The following is a 16,104-nucleotide window of genomic DNA, read 5'->3' on the forward strand; positions in this document are numbered from 1 at the left end:
GGCTGCCACCCCATTCAATGTGGTGTCCACCAAGAACTTCAAATGGTGGGACTGAGGAACTGAAGACTCAGAATGATCTCATTTTAACTAATACATGTAAATAGCCATGCATGCCGGGCCATTGGTGGCATGTGCTTAAGTCAGCCTGGGCTACAGAGTGAGAACCTGTCTCAAAAACATAACCCTCAAATTTAAACAAAACACAACAGGTAGCTACGGAAACCACTTGGGGTAGTGTAATAAATCATGAAAAATGGGGTCTCCAAGACACCACAAGTGCATCTTGGCACTCGGAGCTTAGATCAAGAACCCAGCTACACGCACACGCGTACTCTACAGTGATCCTGCCAACTTTTGTGGTGGTTGTTGTTTTAGACAGAGTCTCTGTAACCTAGCCCAGCATCAAACTCATGGCAATCTTCTTGCCTCTGCAGGATTTCAGGCCTCTCCTTTACTCCCTGGATGACCATTTCACTCATCACCAGCCTGTGTGCCCTGGGCTGGTCATGTAACACAATTATGAGGCACCCAGTATTGACATCCCTCATACATAACCTGTCTGCCATCAGAGTCAGGCAGCAAGGTGACACCCTGTGGGTATGTGATCACAGGCTGGCATGTCTAACCTTTTGAGATTGTGACACAACACTGTCATTACAAAGCTTACACTTGAAAACTGTATGATAATATCACACACACACACACACACAGACACCCTGCAAACATATCTCTTAATGTTTTAAGTAATTTAATGTGTTGGGCTGTATTCATTCTGCGCTATCCTCAGCTGCCTGTGCCGCAAGTGGCTCTGTGTGTGCTAGCAGCCAGAGGTAGCTTCCTGGGTTGGCGGCCTTTGAGCAGTGCCTCGACCCAGCAGAACTGAGAGATGAAAGAGGACTCCTACTTTGGTCTGATCTTTGCCTAGTACGGAAGGTGTTACTCTGTATCTAGTGGATTCCATTGTTTACTGACTATGTGCCAATAACGAATAAACAGAAGGCCAAGGGCAGTACAGTCTGCTTAGCTTGTGAGCCACAGGTTCAACCTCCAGCATTGAAAGAGAAAAAAACGCCAGAGAGGAAGGAAGAACGAAAAATGTGGGAGTGTGGAGGGGAGGCAGGAAAGGAAGAAGGAAGTAAAGGAGGAAGAAGGAGAGAAAATCAGGCAGGTTCTGGGGCCTGCTTCTTCCTTCTTCTTTGAAAGCTGCCTCTCCTCTTTTTAAAAAATCCTACCAAGGGTAACTAGGGATGGAACCAGATGTTGCAGAATGTTCTCTGTATATGGTGATTCTATGTCAAACTCTTGGGAGACAGATGAGGTCCTATAGATCATGAGTTGCCTCAGGCTCTGACCCTGGAGACAGGGATTAGATCCTGGGCCACACTGGGAAGTGCTCTTTTACCTGTCCCAGCCCTAGCCTTGGGGAAATGCCTTCCCTGCAATAAAACATCCCAGACCTGCTTGGAACCCAAGGGGCTACATGTCCACAAAAAAGACCCTGTTCTCCCTCTCCACCACCAGCCCCCCTTTCTTCAGGAGAGCTGCCTGCGGGGGGTGGGGGGGGGTGCGGATCTGGACAAGTTCCAGCAAGTTCCCAGAGCTCTGGGGAGGTAGAGCACTGCTTTTGACCCTTGCTATGACAATGACAAAACAGGAACCCTGTGACTAGAGAGGGCTTTTCACTGTCAGCGGAAGCAAGGGCATTCCCGCCCGCAAGATGTTAACCGCCCTCTTCCACGGCGATTCACGTCTGTAGCTCAGCAATAGTACCCTTACTTCTTGGAAACTGCAACTCCATGGGCCTCTGTGGCTCCAAAGCCTTCCAAGGCTCCCCACTGCCCCAGGGAATCAAGCCTGCGAGGGCTTCAGGTTACTTAGCTTCCTTTGGAGGTTCTGGTCTACCTCCAGGCTCCTCAAGCACCACACCTTAAGCCACACTCACCCACATGACATTTACTACTACCCTGTTCACTCATTTCTGGGAAAGTTCAGGCTGATCCAGCCACAAAGTCAGCATTTCCTGTTACCTTCTACAACCCCCCACCCCTGTACAGACAGGATAGAGCTATCATATCAGAGCCCTCTGCCCCACCCTCATCCCAAGGTGACTTGTCAAAGGTCACGCATTAATGCTACACCACACTTCAGATACGATGATTACAGGAGGGCTGTGCCTGAGGAATTGTGTTATCCCGAGAAGTGTCAAGAATATGTGGGGAGCTCTTCCCAGCTAAAAACAACCATGGGGGTCGGGGTGGGGGGCAGCCTCAGAGGCAGGGCTGTCCTGTACAAGCTCTCTCACCTCCCCCCACCCCCAATTCTTCATGCACCAAATACAGGAAGCATCCACTGTTGCCCTAGGCTAGGCCTCATCTCCTGAAGGTAGGGTTGTGGGAGAATCCATAGGATTATGTAGGTCCAAAGATGGCCCAAAGTGGGCTTCTGGCAAAAGTCAGGGACACAGCTAGGCTGGCCTCTGTAAGAGGAAATTTGGACCCCTACTGAACTTCCTGGATGGCCACTGGCAGATAAACCCAGTCCCAGGGTGCTCACATAGTATAGATAGGCAGGGCTTGGCTTCCTGAATCCCCTTAGAGGAGTCCATAGCCAGTGAGACTGAAGAAAAAAGATCTGTGGCAGCCTGTAGCGGTCCCGTTAACAGGGCTACAACCTGAGTGTGCAAACAAAGCCCCTTTCCGCCTTCATATTCCCCTAGATGGGTAGGGAAGACTCCCTTTCAGGTGTGCAGAAAGCCATCCATCCCTTCAGCTAGCCCAGGGCCTGGGGAGGCCAAGACTACAGTGGGGTGAAGTGCTGAGAGGTGGAAGGCTCAGGACACAGGGACAAGGCTGCCAGCCACTAACCTTGCCTGGCTGAAGCAAGGGAACAGGAAAGAAAGCAGCAATAGTTAAGCTTCCAGCTCTCAGGGAGGGATCTGTAGAAGACCCTCGCTCCATCCTAGGCCTGCCCTGCTATGACCTTGGTCCCTTGTCCCTGGGTGGTGGCTGTCATCTGTCCTTCCCAGCCTAGAGGTACTGCTCACGAGCTCCCTTGGAAGCTGGATGTGCTTTGAGGGTGGGGGCCTTGTTTTTCCCTGAGCATGCTCCCTTGGGAGGTGGCTGCTGTTTGAAGGCTCTGGAGAGGTTCCCAGGCAGCTGAGGCTTCTAGGGAGTGCCAGGGCAAGCAAAGCCCAGAGGGTATGCTATGATACCAGCGGCAGTAGGCCCCGGTGGACGACAGCAAGGTGCGCGCTGTACCATTTGCCAGACCTCCCTTTCCCTGGGGCTCTCTCTGTTGGTCTTTCTTTCCTTCTTTCTCTGGGGGTGGCTTCAAGCAACCGGGCTACCTGCTCAGCGATGAATCCCTTTCCTTGTGGAGGAGTTGGTCTCTCCCGAGGGACCAAAGCCTCATCCAGCAAGGTAAACACCTCCCAGGTCCAGAGTACCTTTCCCTTTCCTTCCTGCCCTGCCAGTTCAGAACTGTCTGTTCCCAGGACCGCCCGATCGATACATGACTTCACAGAGCCCGACGCCTTGCCGGCACCACGACAGTCCTCAGGGAGGCTGCTCCTGGAACTGCTGCCCATCCATGGCCCCTGGCTGACCTCTGTTGTGCAGCAGAGTACTGGCAACCTGGGGCTCACACCCTCTGGCAAAACAGAACCCCCACCCCACCCCCGGTGTTAATTGGGAGCCCTGGCTAGTCTATACCTGCCCCAACATAGACGCCGCCATGACTCAAAATGTTCAGAACATAGAAAGCTTTATCTTGCACTGTTTCAGGGTGGGCTCACCTCAAGTTTTCTAAGTCCTCACCCAGCACTGTCTACTGGATCTTTCTGCCACGAGAAGGCTGTTTTTATAACCCATGGTGCTCAGTAAACTGGCCACTAGCCTGTGTGGCTATTGAGCATTGGAAGTGAAGCCAGTGCCAGTAAGAAAATGACTCCAGCTAGGGATGTAGCTCAGTTGATACAGTGCTTGTCTACTGTGCAAAAAGCACTTGGTTAAGTACTAGTCACAAATCAAACTGGACCTGGACACACATGCCTATAATCCCAACACTCAAGAGGAAAATAAAAGAACTAAACAAATCTTTTATTCTTAAGTCAGTTTAAACGTAGAGGCAGCCATATATGGTTAGAGGCCACCATATTGGATGGTAGTTTTCCAGTGAGCTCAGCCTCATGGGGGTAACTTAGCAAAGGCCACTGAGAAAGAGTCAAAGTAAGACTCTGGTTAACTACTCTTCCCCCGCCTCACCCCCCCACCGGGGAACATGGCCCTCAGTCTGAGCACCCGACCTCAGCTCAGAAATCCATCTTAGACTTCCTAGGATCTGCAAATAGCTGGGAGTTCAGTAGGCTCTCAGCCCACACCCGACAGAGATCTGGGTGTGCTCTTTCAACCCTGCTGTGTGGGCTCTGCACCTTCATGCAATCGCTCAGCAGTCACTGAGTATCCACTCACTGGCAAGCACTGTGGTGAGCAGTGGGGTGTACACGGTGGCAAGGACTCAAGGCTCTTGCCTTTAAGAGGCTTGATCATAAAGTCAAGGCCTTGCTCCAGCAGAAGTTATGGCACATTATTATTCCCCCATAGCCGAGATTGCTTTCTGGAGTGCATGAGGCTGTGAGGGGAAGTGCTCATGGCTGAGGGAGGCAGTGCAGGGGAGAGTAAGAACAAGCAACATTAGGAAGCCTCAAACTCTGTGCAGGCGGTTGTTTCCGGTACAGACTCAGATTCTCACCAAAGCTTCGCCGTTTGGTGGTTTCTCACTAAGGAAGTTTGGGGTAAAAATAGCCCCAGAGGGACTCGATTCCAGCTACTCATAGGGTAGTCACTGCCTAGTTAAGAAATAAAGGTGGGGGCAACTTACTATAAGCCATATAGACCTTAAATCTCAATACATTGTGCAGTGGGAGATGAGCGTTGAACCCAGAGCCCCTGAAATGGAGAAGTCTCTCTATACCCTATCCAGGTTTCCTGGTGACATGGCCTTGTGCCCTCCTTGGCCTGATTTCTGGCCCACTCTCAAGGATGAGTTGTTGTGAAATACTGGTACTAACAGCAGCTGCCTCACAAAATCTCCCTCTTAGGAAAAAAACCACCTGCTATGCCCAGGCCCATTGGCAGTTAAACCTGGTAGTGAAGGACAGGGCACCTGGGTGGGGAGGGGGCGCTGTAAGACCTGATGCTCTCCTGAAGCCCATCTCAGGAAAGCTACCTGCCTCCTAGTCTTACTGCAGTTGGCTTACAGGTGAATGAATCAGGAACTGGGAATGGGAATTATCTGTGCCCTGGGCACAATAAACACTAAAGCCATATGCTGGGGACTTCTGGCAGCTGCTTCTTAGCCCCTGCAGTGCTCGCAGAAACCTCTCTGCAAGGTCTTGTAGAGGATCCTCACAGGCAGATGTCAGCCGCCACCACCCAATACACAGACAGGGCCCCCTCTTGGGTCTCTAGTGCAGACTGACCCTTCTCCTCCTCCTCCTCCTCGTCCTCCTCCTCCTCTTTCTTCTCCTTCAGCAGCAGCAGCAGCAGCAGCAGCAGCAGCAGCAGCAGCAGCACCCCCCTTTCCAACAAACACTTGTCAGAACTCTGTTGTGGACCCATCACCTCTGGGACAGGAGCCCAGGAGGGATGGGAGCCTATGGGTCTCTCCAGCACCAAGGATTCTTTCTGACAAAGGAGTAGCTTTAAGTTAAAACCCTTAGCCACTGCCTTTAACCAAAGGCTGCTGGGCTAGTTCTTGTTTTTTTTTTTTTTTGTTTGTTTTTTGTTTCTTTTCAAAGGGAACCTACCAGGGATGAAGCATTGTTAAAATGTCTGCTGAGGAACCAACACTTCACCTTTAGGAAGAAGGTGTGGGGAGTACTCTGTCTGGTGCCCCCATCCACCCTCACATCCAGAGAAGGAACCAAGGTCTCCTCATTGGGTGAACAAAATGGGCCTGATGCACGCTGAAGCCACTCTCTCGGCCAAGCCTCAGGCTGACACCATGCAGCACACGGTGCTACCCACAATGCACCGGCTCTCTGTCACACACATGCACGCACACTCACCCTTGCGCCCGGAGGAAGCTGGGGGGCTCAGCCCGCGGGCGCCCCGCGCCGACCCCTCCAGCCCTACACTCACCTAGAAGTTGCACGGTCCGCGGTCCCGCCCTGGCGCCCCCGGAGGCTGGAGCACAGCCCGCGGCGATCGGGGCGAGCGACTCCCGTCAGGGATCAGCCGGCGCCGAACAAAGGCTGCAGGCAGGCAGCGGGCGCCGCCTGCATCCCCGCTCCGCGCCGGGGCGGCGGCAGCGGCGGCGGCGCGGGGGCCCCGGGCGGCTCCGGCGACCGCTCGCTGCGCGCTGCCCGCTCCGAGGGCGCTTCGGCTCCCGCGCTCCCGCTAGCTGCCGCCCGCCACCGCCGCCGCTGTCCGGCTACCGCACCGCACACATCAATTATTCATCGCCCGTCTCCAGCTTCCCGGGCGAAGCCAATCACAGGCGGAGGCTCCGCTAATGGGGCCGCCGCCGCCGAGGAGGCAGCCAGCCGCGCGCCCGGGCGCAAGCGACAGCCCTTCGGGGACGGGGATGGGGACCGGGGGCGCGCGGGGGGCGGGGGCGCACTGGGCGCGCAGGAGAAACTTCCCACGGCCCGCTGCGCTGCGCTGCGCCGCGCTCCCGGACCCCGCGGGCGTGACCACCCAGCCTGCGTGCCGCCGCGTGGGGCCGGGGGCTCGGGGGAAGTCGGGCACGCCGCGACGCGGGGGAGGGGAGGGAGGAGGAGCGGAGGAGGACGATGAAAGGCGAGCGGCCCTGCCTCGGCGTCTCGGGGGAGCCCTCCCCGCCCCGCGAGCCTCGCGCCCGCACCCCCGCCCCGCAGCCCGCACTCACTCGCGTGCGCAGCTCGCTGGCCCAGCTACTTCACTGCGAGGGAGCGCTAGTGACTAGGGATCGGAGGCAGCTCACATTTCAAACTTGCAGGCAGGGGTGGTGCTGGTGCACGCCACCGCCAGAGCAAACGCACTACCCGACGAGTGGAGCTCCAGCCTCCGGGCGGGGGCGGCGACCAGGCCCCTCTCCCTCCCCCGCCTTGGCAATTAATTGGAAGCAACACTTGTGAGAGTGGGGCTCCTGGAGCGCTGTCACCCGAGGGGGCCTTCGGGAAGGCGCTAGCAGTAGATGACTTCGGGTGCCTCCCGCCCCAGCCGGCGAAGCTTCCCAAGAGGGCATGCTAATGAGGGTCTGCAGCGGGGCCCCGGTGGCTTCTGCCGGGGGAGGGGCGGGGCAGGCACGGGACATCTAGTTGCAACCTGGGTTTAAGGGGTTTTCTGAACTGGTTAATGGGGGCGGAGAAAGTCTCCAGCTTGGCTTCTTACTCCCCTGGCACAGAGGGTCCCTGTCGCCCCTGGGATTCCCCGAACACTGGGCCCAGGGTAGGGTGAACCGGGGCACGTACTCTTTGGCTCCCGGACTTTAGGAGTTCCTGTGCCCCGCAGCTGACAGCGGGAGGGAAGCCGGGGGCGGCTACTGTGTATGGCCCCGCCCCTGTTCTGGGAGCTGCCGCCTTCCTGACACTGCATCCTGTGGTGGCCACGGCCTCTTCCTTCCAACCAGTAGTCGCAAGGGCTCCAGGCTTTCCGTGCTTGCCCCTCCCACTCCTCTGCACCACAGCACCCCTGGAAACCCTTTTGCTGTCCTGCCCAAAGAGGTCGGCTCCCCTCCCTCTTTGGAGGGTTCTACCCACCTAGATCACTCACTAGGGAGAAACTGTTTTATAACAACCCCCTTCCCGCCCACTCGCCAGTGAAAGTTGTTTGAATGAGCTCCTAACTGCCCCAATTAGGAAAGTAGGTAAGGCCGGTCACTCACCCTCAAGAAAGGCAGCCAAGAGAGGCTTTAAATTCTCTGCATTTGGACACTGATCTCGCCAGCATGGGGAATCGACCCCCCCCCCTTTGCCTTTGAGGGTTCTCCTTATGGCACACGCCCATCCACTATGAGTTCCTGATTTGCCCCTCAGCGTTTCTGCTTGATTTGCTGCCCGCCGCGGAAGCGGCAAGACAAATCACTTATCTAGATATTATGCTCTGGCTCCCTGTTTGACATCAGTCGTTAGCAGGCTCTAATCCCACCCACCGCCACTTGAAATATCACTTTCGGGATGGCATTTGGAAATGCAGTTGTCATGGGCTTTCCCTCCCAGGAGCTGGTTAAATGGATTAATTCCTACTTCATAACTGGTTTTTTTTTTTTTTTTTCTTCCCCCACCCCTCACAAGAACTAGCTTCTCCAAGCGAGATTAATTAGCATCTCCTTCCTGCAGGGCCAAGCTTGGGGCAGTGGCAGGGATGGACTGCTCTCTGCTGTGCTCACATTTCAGGTGGGGCTCATTCTCATCCCCTCCTGTATTATTATGGCGTATTCGAGGACATTCATGTACTCACTGGGGTATTTACTGACCACAGAGATCTGGGGCTCCAAGAAGATGGGTGAAGAGTCATCTTCCCCCACTGCTCAGCATAGGTAACAAACAGTGCAGGGCAAGCCTGGAGACACAGGTCCCCAAGGCAGACTTAACAATATCAGGGCTCAAGTCTTAATTAACCAGACTCCAAACACCAAAGACCCTAAATAACCAGGAACTGCGCCCCCCGCCCCAATTGTCCTAAAGTTTTATACAATTACAGTTTACAATTCTCATCTGATTCTTAGGGCCTTTTCGGTCGCCAAGGGCTTACCATATCTGGCAGCAGGATGCGCTAATTTTACAAAGATAATTCTGGAGCAGGGGAGATGGCTCAGAGGTTAAAAGCATTTACTGCTCTTGTAGAGGACCTGGGTTCTGTTCTCAGCACCCACATGGCAGCTCACAATCATCTGTAACTCCAGTTTTAGGGGGCTCCAATGCCCTCTTCTGGCCTCTGAGGACACCAGCCACACAAGTGGAACACAGACATACTAGCAGACAAACACATTTATACTAACACACACACACAATCATTTCTACGAGTTGAGTGAGAATTCATGCTGGAACTGAGCAAAGTTTACACTTAGGGACAGGGACTTGGAAGTGACAACCCTTTAGAAACTATAAAGAGACAATCTCCAGTTGCTTTTGCCTCCTGATTGTACCTCCTAGTTCTCCTAGGGACCCACTTCAGAAGCACCAGAGTGGGGCCCAGAGGAGAGAATATGCAATATTCAGGGTTTTCCGAGGTAACCCAACGTGTGCATGCTCTTCAATAGCATATGTACATACTTAAGAAAACAAATTGTTTTCAAGCACCCATTCTTCAGTCCAAACTAGCCCCTTTCACTTGCTAATTTCTAGGCTCTCAGCTCCAGAATCAAGTCCCTAGCGGCCCTCTTGGTTAGCAGCCTCCTTTTAGGATTGCCGCTAGGAGTCTACAGAAACGTCAGCCCTCCACACACTATCTTCTTTAGAAGGACTTTCACAGACATGCTCCAAGTTCCACGTCTCTAACTTCCAAAGATTTGCTCAAAAGCCCGGGGCTCACAGGCGCTGCTCCACCCCCCCCCCACTCCCCCACCCGGGCGCGCCTAGATAAGGATCTACAGCAAAGAGGCCCGCAGACAAAGGCATCCTGCGACTCCACTCTCTGGAGCTCAGCAGCTCTCTGAGTGACCTCAGCAAGTCCGTCGCCTCCCGCCCTCCCCCTCCCCAGTCTCCCCCGGGGCACACGGGGGGGGGGGGGAATGACTAGGGAGGAAGAAGAAAAGAAAAAGGCGAACTGTAGCCCCATGCTGTGGCTCCTTGATAAATGTCCGCCACGCTCGCGAGGGCTGACCAGGATCAATAGCGAGTGTCTGAACCCCGGTTGTGGGCCTTAGTGAAGAGGGGCCGCCAATAAATACTGTGCTGGGGCATGGCTGGCTGGCTCCGGAGAGGGAACGCTTTATCCTCTAGTGTGCCTGTTGGGAGTGGGGTGTGGGGTGTGGGATGTGGAGTGGAGGCGTCCACCTCTGCAGGACCCATAGAGAGGAGGAGTGCTAAGGGAGATAGAAGCCAGGACACCACTCCCAAGCTTGGGTCAAAGGAGGGACCTTCTCCGCCTCATTGGTTAGCTGGAATCAGTCTAGTAAGAAAAGGAACCAAGACATCTACTTGGAATGCAGGCGACCCAGGGGCCAAAGTGGTTGCAAGTTGGGTCACTTCTCATATACAGCTTTTTTTTTTTTTTTAAATAGTGGGAGGCTTAGGGGCTCAAAGGCCACTAGAAGTTAGGAGAAGGAAGGAAGGAAAGAAGGAAGGCCGGAAGGCAGGCCTGGCATGCACAGTCCAAACTCTCAAGACAAGGAAAGACCAGGAGAGGCAGAACCATGGGCCATGTTGTGGCTCAGATTCTGAGCATTGGGTTCTGAGCCCCAGACATGAAGCAGTTTGCTGACCCAGTGGGATTGAACAAGGATCCTGATGACCTGGAGATGTCACTTTTGTGGACTCAGGCACCCAGTGGAAAGGTAGGGTGAACAGGGAAGTCCCAGGTGGGTGTGTACCTGGTCCTTGGAAAGCTTGAAGAAGAGGGGAGGGGGAGGGTAGACAGAAGGGAGTGTTGCTCTGAAGCACCAGTGCAGAGAAAGGGTCACAGGGCACCAGGCACAGACAGCTAAGGATCAAATGACAGCATTGAATATGAGTCACCTCCTGGGATCTGCCTCTAGGGACCACCGCTCCAGGGCTTCGGTCTCCTTTTGCATGGTTAGGACACAAAGGACACATCCTCGAATTATGCTATCCCCCGTCCTTAGCCCTGGCGAGCCCTTCTTAGTTCTGAAGATGGAAGGCACAGGTAAGGTTTGGCTTGTGACTACTACGGGAGCCTAGAAGTTCACCTACACCAGGGGCACAGGGCAGGGGCGCCAGACTGGGTTCCCCCTCTAACACCTGGCCACTGAATGCTTGATGGCTGCCATGTAGGTCCCAGCAGTTTCTGAGCACAGACACACAGGATCCTTACTGCCTTCTTTGGTTAGGGTTATTCTTTGTCATAGAGAAGATAAAATAGGGCTAGAGAGGCCAGGCAAAGTTTGGAAAGTATCTAAGCTACTTGTGAGCCTTGATACACTCTCAGCATCCTACACATGACACTGCCTGACATGGGAAGCCTAGATTCAACATTGATGGTGCCTACTTGGGCCACACAGCCGGCGGCATAGTGAGCAGAACTCTGAGACTGTTCCTAGCATACCTCTTTGTAAAGCCCAGCATTTCACCTACTTGCTGTTGGCAGAGTCGGCTCCACCTGAGATCATGTGGGAAGGAGACCTCATTACTTCCCTCCTCCCATCATAGTGCCCCCTGGCTCTTCCTGGAATCACCTCTAGCTCCTCATCCCAGACCCAGGCGGCCTTCTCAGAACCCTGCATTTGGCTTCTACCCAAATCCTATAATCATTTCATTTTGAAAACAACACCAGCCCCCTGTCCCTCACCTCCACTCGGCACGTCCGAGAAACCCTACAATTTGCAGGTTATTGGAGATCCAGGAAAGCTTCCCGCAGGGCTGTCAGTGGTGGTGGGGGGGGGGGGGCTTCATGCGCTAGCTCAGAATGGCCCCTTTAGGCTTGGGGGACTGCTTGTCTTCTGAACTGCTCAGCTGTCAAGGGGGCCAGACTGAAGCTCTATACTTGTGAGGACCACTGCTGATGGTGCGCCTGACAGGCAAGGGTGGGAACTGGCCCCAGGGCTGGCGTGGAGGCAAGAGAAGAGCTGGTGTGTTCTTGGACTCACTGAAGGACTCGGGAGGCAGAGGATTTTAGAATCAAACACTGGATGAGACAAGGGCTTTCAGAACCTACTAGACCAAAGAAGACAACCGAGATAGGCTGAGAAGCCATGGTGTTGGGGTGGACTGTATGCCTCCCCAAATGTTGAAGTCCCCAGGACCTGTAAAGGAAACCCAATTTAGAAACAGAGTCATGGCTGAAGATCAAGTTAAGATGAGGTCATGAGTGTGGGCCCTGGTCCAGCATGGCTGGTGTTCTTGAGAAAAGGGGACATTCGGATGCAATAAGCAGACATGCGTATCCTCTTCAAGGAGGAATGGGAAGGAGTGGGGAGGCCTCAGAGAGGGCAGCAGCCTTATAGGCCTAGCTGAGGAGTTTCTAGTAGCCTGGAGGGGGCCTAGGGCTGCTCCTTCCCTGACACCTACACAGTGGCTTGATAGGACCCATACTTTGGTCTTGGGTCTTCTGGTCCCCAAAAGTGTGAGACAGGTAATGTACACCATTATGGTATGTGCTTTGAGGCCTTTATTAATGGCAGCCCAGAAAAGTAATACAAGGTGATCCTTTTGAAAGCTAAGGCTCAGCCCATCCTGATTGCAGAGATTCTGGCCGAGTCATTTCTGATTATGACCCATGATCTGGGTCTCGGTCCCTATGGCCAGTCACTGCTCTAAACCTAGCGCTCTGTTGACACCACTGCAGGCTTCCTGCTTCAGACAGCAGAGTTTACCATCAGGACTTTGCTACCTCGTGCAGGTTCTCCCTTCGCAGGGGAGCCTTCCTCAGCCACACTGTCTCACACTGCATTCCTTCCTGCCTCATCCTGTGCTTCTTTCCTATCTTAGCTTTGCCACTCAGATGTTTCAAGTATTTATTCATTTAACTCTGTCTCTCTGGCCAAAAGGCAAGTTCTTTGTCAACCAGCCCATTGTCTGGTATGAGTTGTGTTGAAAGTATATAAACGTGTCCCTTGGATGCTTAATAAATTCTCTCTGAATAAAGGAGACCAAGAAAGGCTGCCTGAATTAATGAGGGAGTGAAGAAATGAATGAAGGTGCAGTGGTTAATCACAGGCTCCAGGGATCTGCATGTCCTCACTACCTGGGCCTGCTTACCCAGGGACTAGGTGGCCAGCCTGCTGTCTGGCAGAACACACGCTATTTCCCAAGGAGGAAGTCTGTTTGGACAGGAAGCTCAGACAAAGGGGCCGGGAAGTGGTGGGTGCATGCCACATGAGCCAGGCCTCTAATGAATCTTTTCCCATTGCTAGAGTTGCCTTTGAGGGGAGGGGCACAGAGGCAGCTCGGATGTTCATGCTTCGGCAGTCCTGGAGGTTTTATTGCTTCTCCCAGGACGCGGCTCTGATGGAGGTTTCCAGATGGCTCCAGGCCTGGACCCACATAAGTTCCTTGGAGCTGGAAATGCAATTTCCTTTACCTCCAGAGCTGTCTGTCTGTCTGTCTGTCTGTCTGTCTGTCTCCTTGTGTTATTGAACACCTTCTAGTCTCTGCAAGACAGCCTGGGGGATAGCACCTACTTTGCACAGGATGAAAGTGAGGTTTAGATAGGGAAAAGACTCGATGTGACAACACACACTGGCCAGGCTGTGGACCGGCCAGGGCTGCAACACAGGCTACCCAGCAGCTCACCTTTTTAAATGAGGAAGCTGAGCTCAGAGAGGCCCAGGGGCTGCTTCCCATCACACAGCAAAATAGCAGCTAGGAGCTGCATCCCCGAGCCACTTTTCCTAGGGCTGTGCTTTTTGCTAAGACCTCATGTAAAGAGTGGGGGTCTTCTCGGGAATGGTGGTGACTGGCTTGTTAGCCCAAGTGTGTAAGCTGAGGGTGGCAGTGGGAGCGGGGTGGGAAGGAAGAGGTGGGGACATACAGGAGTACCTGTCCTGGAAGGCTTAGTTTCTGAAGGCTTGGGGTGCCAGTGACAGGGACCACAGAGGTGAATTGAGTAGGGGAGCATGCCCCAACACCTCAGGGTTCTGGGAAGAAGTTTCAGAACTCTGCAGGCCCATGAAGTCTGCCAGGAACCTACCACCTGGTACCACCTCTCCCTCTTCTCACTCTGTCTGGGGTGAGAAGGGGTCGCCTGGCCTTCTGTTTCTTTCCAGTCCTATTTCCAACCGTGGCTTAGGTGAGCCAGGCGCTTCTTCCTCTCCCCAGTGTGGTCCCAGATGTCCCCCACCTCCAGCGGCTCTGGACGTGACCAGACAGGCCATGCAGGAATGTCTGTCTGGGGAAAATCTGAAGGTGGCCGCTAGGGCAGGGCAAAGAGTGGGAGGCCCGATGTTGAAATCATGATCCTTGGAGCTGAGCTCAGCCTAGCAGCAGATGCCTGGCAGGGAGAAAGCTCTGTGGGTCTGCTGGGGGACCAAGAGTGGGCCACCATCCTTCTCTGGGCCCTGGTCTCCTTTCACTGACAGGGAAGACAGCTAGTATAGTTTCTGTACACCTCTCTTTCTGATGAAGGACGCTGGCTTCCCTAAGTCTGGCTGGGGAAGCCCCAAGAAGCAGTCACCTCATTGAGGTGACCTTGCTCACTTCCTGGGAAGGTGGCACTGGGCTAGGCAAGAGACCCACAGCACACATCATTCTGTCAGGACCAAGAGGCTGCCTCTAAAGTAGCAGACTCACATGATTCTTTGGCCTTTTCGTCTCTTGGAGCTTGTTTATGGGGATCTAATTCTGTTAGACTAGGGACTCCATAGAGGCAGGAGCTCGCTCTGTCTGTTTTGCTCACTGCCACATCCCTGATGATTTTGTGCCCAGAGCAAAACAGGTGCTGGACAAATGCTTATTGAATGACTAATAGCTTAGTGGTAGAATTTCAGCTTTACCTTTTACTGTCTATATTCCATGATTGTCCTAAAAATGATATGTATTTATTTTTAGGCCTAAAAAAAAATAAATAAATAAATAAAACCAACTTTTATTTTAGAATTAGTTAAATCTAAAGTAAAGACTTTTTTTTCCTTTGTGAAAAGTGCTATATATAGTATTCATAACCAGTAACTTGGGTACACTTTTGAAACAACTTATCACCAACTGAGTTGCAGAGGCCTGGGCATATTGATGGCCTGGGGTGAGGTGTGGCCAGTGGACATGGTGGAGAGCTGCCCTCTATCTCTCCCACATGTCCAGCTTCCACCCCCATAGAGTCCCATCCCAGTCTCTAAACTGTTTTCTGCCTCTGGCCCTCTAGTTCCCTCTTACTGGCTAAGTCTTCTTCTAAAAGTTGAAGCTGACCATGTCACTCAACTTGTCTAAACAGTGCCCTTGCTTTCTACAGCTGCCAGGACCAAGTTCTGAGGTCCAGCTTCTTAGACTGGCATCCATGGCCTCAAGTGGTGTGGTCCTTGGCTTGCACAGCTCTCGTCTGATTCTCGCTCGCTGTAGTGCTTGTGTGTATGGACCCTACCTTGCCTACTCTACTCGTGTTACTGCTCTCTCTACATTCCAGTTAATGTGCTGGACAACAGCCGATGGCCATGCAGGAGTGGCAGGGCAGCGGAGCCTCTCAGCGCCCTGTCCACCAAGCTCTGGGATGTTCCAAGGGTCGAGGAACAATGAGTCCCTGCCAGCAGACCAGGCTGGCGAGGAGGCCTCATCTGTGGGCCACTGTGGTCTAGGTACACTATTGTCTGTGCACAATGTCCCTCTGGAATTTGTGTATCCTCTAGAAATCTACTGTTATGAGACTATGGAGAGGCGGGGCCTTGGAAGGTGAGAAGGTCGAGAGGCTACCCTCAGAGAGGAGAGGATTTCCCTGATGAAGTGGATTTAGGGAGCCCTGTCACTCCACCTGCTGGGAAAGGTTGCAGGAAGAAGGTGCCGCCAGATGCCAAGGGCTCTCATCAGGCCCATATCATAGACTCTGTGTCATGAGTTGGACATTTCTGTTGTCTATACTTCACCCAGGCTGAAGCGTTTTGTTATAGCATGTTGCGCACTGCCTGCTTTCCACTTCAGTTTACTCAACTGGGATGCGCAGCATGACAGCCTTGGGATTCTAGTCATTGCTGCTGAATGCTCTGGAGCACAGAGGGCTCACGCCCACCTTGGGTTCCAGACAGACCTGGGAGCATGGCATGTAATTGAATTTGGTCTAATTAACTCATTGAGCCAAGGAACAACCATTACTGACAGAGCCCTGGGTGTCAGGGGTGGCTGGAAATTAGGAGCTGGGAGATAGGAACCAGCTTCTCCAGGCACCCACACCCTCAGAACCCTCACCTCCTCAGATGCTAGGAACCCTGGAGGTAGGTGGCGCTGCTCTTAGTATACAAAACACAGTAAAGAGATTGGAACTCACATCCTTTGTACCCGGGGGCCTCCGGCATGTGTTCTCC

General features: G+C 53.5%; 1 protein-coding gene across 6 annotated transcripts in view; it reads right to left on the bottom strand.

The window, feature by feature from the left end:
- Zmiz1 (zinc finger MIZ-type containing 1) overlaps positions 1-16,104 on the bottom strand; it is a 199,128-nt gene that overhangs the window by 49,637 nt on the left and 133,387 nt on the right. The window contains exon 1 of one of the 6 annotated variants that reach the window (XM_051142262.1): positions 6,889-7,218. The exons of 4 other annotated variants lie outside the window; for them this stretch is intronic. The gene's annotated coding sequence lies outside the window, so the exon portion shown is untranslated. Of the gene's footprint in view, positions 1-6,140; positions 6,288-6,888; positions 7,219-16,104 lie in introns of those variants that run through there. One more of the 6 variants, XM_051142254.1, reaches the window with a different exon arrangement.

The sequence above is a fragment of the Acomys russatus genome, chromosome 3 (genome assembly GCF_903995435.1).
Source record: "Acomys russatus chromosome 3, mAcoRus1.1, whole genome shotgun sequence".
Taxonomy (NCBI): Eukaryota; Metazoa; Chordata; class Mammalia; order Rodentia; family Muridae; genus Acomys; species Acomys russatus.